Source organism: Chlorocebus sabaeus, chromosome 14 (genome assembly GCF_047675955.1).
Source record: "Chlorocebus sabaeus isolate Y175 chromosome 14, mChlSab1.0.hap1, whole genome shotgun sequence".
Taxonomy (NCBI): Eukaryota; Metazoa; Chordata; class Mammalia; order Primates; family Cercopithecidae; genus Chlorocebus; species Chlorocebus sabaeus.
In genome coordinates this window covers 78,819,397-78,825,444 of record NC_132917.1, presented here as the reverse complement: position 1 = coordinate 78,825,444, position 6,048 = coordinate 78,819,397, and the positions used below count along the sequence as shown (strand labels likewise).

At 34.6% G+C, this 6,048-nt stretch overlaps 2 non-coding genes across 2 annotated transcripts; both read right to left on the bottom strand.

Annotated features, from left to right (window-relative positions):
• Positions 1-3,550: 3,550 nt before the first annotated feature.
• LOC119627492 (U6 spliceosomal RNA) lies at positions 3,551-3,657 on the bottom strand. Its single transcript, XR_005243678.1, has one exon. It is a non-coding gene; the product is annotated as a U6 spliceosomal RNA (small nuclear RNA).
• Positions 3,658-3,736: 79 nt separating this feature from the next.
• LOC119627503 (U6 spliceosomal RNA) lies at positions 3,737-3,842 on the bottom strand. The gene has a single exon (XR_005243689.2). It is a non-coding gene; the product is annotated as a U6 spliceosomal RNA (small nuclear RNA).
• Positions 3,843-6,048: the final 2,206 nt, after the last annotated feature.

Below are 6,048 nucleotides of genomic sequence, written 5' to 3'. Positions count from 1 at the left end.
TGAGAGCAGACATTGTATGATTTCTGTTCTTTCAAGTTTTTCAGGTGTTTTTTATGACCCAGAATGTGGTCTATGTTGGTGAGTATCCCTGTGAACCTATGAGTAATGTGCATTCTCCTATTGTTGGATAAAGTTGTCTATAGATGTCTATCATGTCCAGCTGATGAATGGTGGTGTTGAATTTCACCATGGCTTTATTAATTTTGTGTCTGTTGGATCTGTTCTTTTCTAATAGGAGTGTATTGAAGTCTCCAACTATAATACTGTATTTATTTATATATATCTTCACAGATCTATTAGTTTTCTTTGACATATTTTAATACTCTGTTGTTAGGCACATACATGTTAAGAATTGTTATGTCTTATTGAAGAATTAACCTCTTTATAATTATGTAGTGCTCTTTATTATCCCTGATAAATTTCCATGCTCTGAAGTCTGCTGTAACTAAAATTAATATTGCTACACCTATTTTCTTTCAATTCATGTTTTTAGCTTGGTATAATTTTCTTTATCCATTTACATGTAATCTATGTGTGTTTTATATTTAAAATGGATTTGTTTTAGACAATATATAGTTTGGTGTTCTTTTGTTTATCTTCTGACTCTTTATCTTTTTATTGTGTGTGCATAAATATGTATATATATGTATACACATATTTATTTTTTATTTCGATAGCTTTGAGGTACAAGTGGTTTCTTGTTATATTATGAATTACATAGTGGGAAACTCTTGAGATTTTAGTGTGCCCATCAGCCATAGTGTTCATTGTACATAATATGTATTTTTTTATCTGTACGTTTCCTTTCACCCTCCCCCTTCTGAGTCTCTAAAGTTCATTATATCACTCTGTATGCCTTTGCATACTTATAGCTTAGCTCCCACTTGTAAGTGAGAAAATAGAATTTTTGGTTTTCTACTCCTGTGTTAGTTTACATAGAATAATGGCCTCCAGCTCCATCCACATACTGCAAAATACATTATTTGGTTCCTTTTTATGCTGAGTAGTGTTCCATGGTGTGTGTGTGTGTGTGTGTGTGTGTGTGTGTATAATGTTTTCTTTATCCATTCATTAGACAATCGGCACTTAGATTGGTTCCACATCTTTGCAATTGTGAATTGTGCTGCTATAAACATACATGTGCAAATGTCTTTTTAATATAGTGATTTCCTTTTGGGAGGGTAGATACCCAGTAGTGGGATTGCTGGATCAAATGGTGAATCTACATTTAGATTTTCAGAGAATCTTCATACTGTTTTCCTTAGAAGTTGTACTAATTTACATTTCCGCTAGCCATGTATGAGTGTTTCCCCCTCATCCACACCAACATCTATTGTTTTTTGACTTTTTAGTAATGGCCATTCTTGAAGGAGTATAGTGCTATCATACTGTACTTTTAATTTGCATTTTCCTGATGATTAATGATATTGATCATTTTTTCATATGTTTGTTGACCACTTGTATAGCTTCTTTTGAGAGATGTCTGTTCGTGTTCTTTGCCCACTTTTTCATGGGATTATTTGTTTTTTTCTTGCTGATTTGTCTGAGTTCCTTGTAGATTTTGGATATTAGTCCTTTGTTGGATGTGTAGTATGCAAATAGTTTCTCCATTCTGTGGGATATCTGTTTACTCTGCTGATTATTCCTTTTGCTGGGCAGAAGCCTTATAGTTTAATTAGGTCCCATTTATTTAGTTTTGTTTTCATTGCTTTTGCTTTTGGGGTCTAAGTCATGAAGTATTTACATAGGCCAATATCTGAAAGAGTTTTTCTGAACTTTGTCTTCTAGAATTTTCATGGTTTCGGGTTGTATATTAAAGTATTTGATCCATCTTGAGTTGATTTTTATATAAAGTAAGAGATAGGAGTCCAATTTCATTTTTCTACATGATGCTTGCCAGTTTTCCCAGTACCATTTATTAAATAGAATGCCCATTCCCCAATTTATGTTTTTGTATGCTTCGTCAAAGATCAGTTATTCTGTAAGAACCTAGTAGAGTTCCAGGAGGTAAAACTCAAAAAAACACTGGCGCTCCCAAATGACTGGGACTCCAAAATGACTGACCACCCCTGGAGTTTTTATGTCTCAGACTTGTCTACACTGAGCCTCCAACTGTGTGTCAATTACAGTTCAGGACTTCCTGCCTGGCACCAGTTTCCACAGATTTTCAGCTCATGAGTATAGGGAAGCTCAGATTTTCACCTGAAATTCTGATAATTTAGTCTGCTGAAATAAACTGACAATAGACAGATTAATACTAGAAAAGGCATAGAAATTTCCTATGTGCAAGTGCACAGGAGTAACACAAAATATGAGACTCAACAAGGGACCAGATGATTGAAGCTTAAACATCATCTTCATAAAGCAGAGGAAAGTGGAGGATATAGGCAATTTTTAGAAGAAGAATAAATTATTTTTAGGGGAGATGAATGGGCCTAAAGAACAAACAGAAGCTTGAGACAAAGTTCATCTGGGTTCTGAGTGTGGTGTCCTCATCAGTCTTCCTTCCTGGAATATATATTGATTTCCTCTAATTAATGAAATATCTAAGGAAGGGTATCACAACAATTGGATATTTCCTGAAAGATTCAGTCTTTAGGCAGGTAGGGTAACTTCAGAGAAAACCCTTCCGTTATTTGCTATTCCTCAAGTGCTTTGAAGTCCAAAGAGGCATGTTTTGGGACATCATTTTTAAGTCCCCACTAAGGTTTCTGCTTCAGTAATTTTTCATTGTCTCTGTTTTTCTGTTGGTCTCTCTAATTTGGGAGACAGGGATTTGTCCCTATGACCTCATGTCTCTGATGGATCTAAGACAATATATTCAGTTTTAGTGTGTTCAGCTTTTTATTTGTTATTAGGATGAAATGGTGACTTCCAGTTTTTTTACATATGAGACTGGAAGCTGAAAGTCCCACTGTTGTTTTGAAGAAATTTAATGATATGTCTGTGAAAGATTAGGACTTCTGGTTTTGGCCTCAGTCCAACAGAATAAACCCTTCCTCATTTTTGGCTTTATAGAACACAGCCTACCTACTTCTTCCCCATGTTGATAAATAAAATCTACATATGATATGCCCAAACAGTGTACTTGGAAACTTCCATATGATATGCCTGATCAGCATACATAGAAACTTCTATATGACATTGCCAATCAGAGAACGTAGATTCTTCCATGTGATATATCTGGGCAGTATACAGAGAATTCTACTATATGACATACCCAACAAGTGTACATAGGACCTTCCACGTGGCATGCCCAACAGTATACCATCCATATAACATGCCCAATTAGACACATAAATTTAGGTCAATAGTCTCATTTTCATGATAAGACTGTTGGGAAAGCACTTTAATAGGGAAAGAGGAATCCTGCTAGAATGTAATCAATCTAATCCTTCCTTCACTATCATGAACTCATATCTAATGAGCAATAGGTATGCAAGGAACAGAAACAGCAAAACAGAAAAGGCCCAAGACAAGGAAGTAGAACACAGACCTTGAAAAAAATGAATAAATCACACATTAAAAGATGTGTTTTATTATTATTATTTTAAATATGGAATGCTTCATGAATTTATGTGTCATCCTTGCGCAGGGGTCGTGCTAATCTTCTCTGTATCATTCCAATTTTAGTATATGTGCTGCCAAAGTGAGCACAAAAGATGTGTTTTTTAAAAAAAAAATCTACTTAGTCTCTTCACAGCTACACAAGAAGATATTGCCTTTCTTTAAAAAAAAAAAAATGGAATGCATCAAGAATTTACATGCCACCTTGTGCAGGGGTCATGCTGATCTTCTCTGTATCATTCCAATTTTAGTATATGTGCAGCTGAAGTGAGCACACATATTGCAGTTTTAAAGAAAAGTAGAATGATAAATTAAAAGGGGAAATGGGAGAATAAGAAAAAATTCTTAGGAATTAAAAGTATGTGATTATCAAAGAGAAATCAAAAGAACACTAAAGCATTAATAAAATAAAAATCTGTCAGAACAAAAAGAAAATGCAATATATTCACTCTAGCAAAATTTCAATTGAAACAGTAGAATGAAATGTATTGTCTTCAAGGTTTTTAAAGTAAATTATTTTAACTAGCGTTCTGTATTTAAACTGAGTAACAATTAACCACAAGGACAAAATTAAGAATTTTCTACATGCAGGATATCATAAAATTTACCTTTAATGCACTTATTTACCAAGAAAAAAATAATTGAGAATATGTCCTAGGAATAGTAAAATATAATCCAAATATATAATCAAAAAGATAAAAACAATAATGTATAATTATGAGAGGAGAGAAATGAAAAGAAAGCTTAGAATACAAGGTGTGCAGTAGGCTTAGACAGCAATTCATTAAAAACACAAAGTGAAACTGTGTTCACATTAACAAATTATATATTTGAAAGCTGAATGAACTTAGTGCTATGGTGCAGGCATAGTATCTTTTTTTTTTAAGTGGAAAAATGTAAACAAGGCATTGAAATTTCAGAAAAAACAAAAAGTTGTTTGAGTAATTGGAGGTCTGAATTCTGGGAGGGGGGGGAGAGTCAATTTTTTAACCTGGTAGTATTCAATCCATGCTAGAGCTAGCAAACAATTGGGAAGTGGAGAGGAAAATAAAGACAGGTAAGGGAATGTGGTGCCACTGATTTTTTTTTTTAATTTTCTATGGCTGGAATTGAAGACACATTTTGTAGAAGTTGACGGATTAAGAAAAAGAAGTTGCATTGTATTACCTATCCTAAAGATAGAAGGCAATCCGAACATTCTAATATCAGTTGCCAAGACTACTGGAGCATAGGGGAGAGAGGTATTAGAAATGTAGGTGAGCTAGATTTTTGTATTTCAAAGCAAGGAATCCATAGTTATTATTAGGTTTTGGCTAACCCAAAACACATACGGAAAAAATATATAGTATTTGGAGAGAAACAGTTGAAAATGTTTACCTCTAGGGAATGATAATTGGAAAGAACATAAGAATTTTGTACCATCTGTTTAATTTGAGTTTGTTTTTCTTTTTTTTAAAAAATCATGTGCATTTATTATTTACTGTAAAAGTCCAGGTCCTGTCATGAAGTGAAGGCGTATTCAAATTGAGTAACCCATGGAGCATTTAATTAAGGGATTATTTATTATAATTTTGGTTTCTCCATCTCTACAAACAGTAGATAGTGTTCTATCCTGGCTTAGTAACAGTAGGGGCTATTACACCTCCTAGGTCTAAAGAATCAGAGGGAGTGGTCACCAGAACTGGGAATTATTATAAAAGCTACATGGATAGAGCAGCCTGACAAGAAGGTGGCATGTGCAAGAGAAATACAGCCAATCTATAGTGACATGGAAGAGAGGAAAGACACCAGTGGAATAATTACCCTGACTCCATTCTCCTTTCACTTTTCATGTTTTGCAGGTTCCTCCCATGACTGACAGCTTAGAAGCCAGAGGTCAAAGGAGCCTAACAATCAATGCACTCCACGCAGATATGTCCAGGGAGCAGGATAGAATAAGGTATAAAAGGGTGGAACTCTATCTAGAGGAGCAAAATGAAGATATCTAATACACTGACATTAATACAATATGTACAATATCATTATAATGTGTCAAATTTGCACAGAAAAATAATCACAAAATAATCAATGTCATAGTCAACTATTGGTGGTGTTTTATGCCAGATGCACTTTAGCTGATTAACTGGAGGATTTGAGTGAAAGTACCTTTTTTTTTTTTTTTTTTTTTTTTTTTGTTGAGAAAGCAAGAAGTTAAGGAAACATCTGAAGGGCAATGGGCAAGTGATGCCTGCAAGGTACTGGCAGAAGATAAATGGTATGTTATTTTAAGCCAATAGAAAGCTTAATCCTGTGAGGGAAAGTCTGGGAAACGTACACCATATGAGTCAGAATTACTCCAAGAATGAGGGAGCTAGGACACTTAGCTTCCTGAACCACTGGGTGTGATCTGCCCCTATAGGCAAAGGACCTTCCTAGGATCTAGAAAAAAAAGACTGAAGGCAGCTAAATGTAGATACTGGCCATTGGATGTTGGCCAAAGCA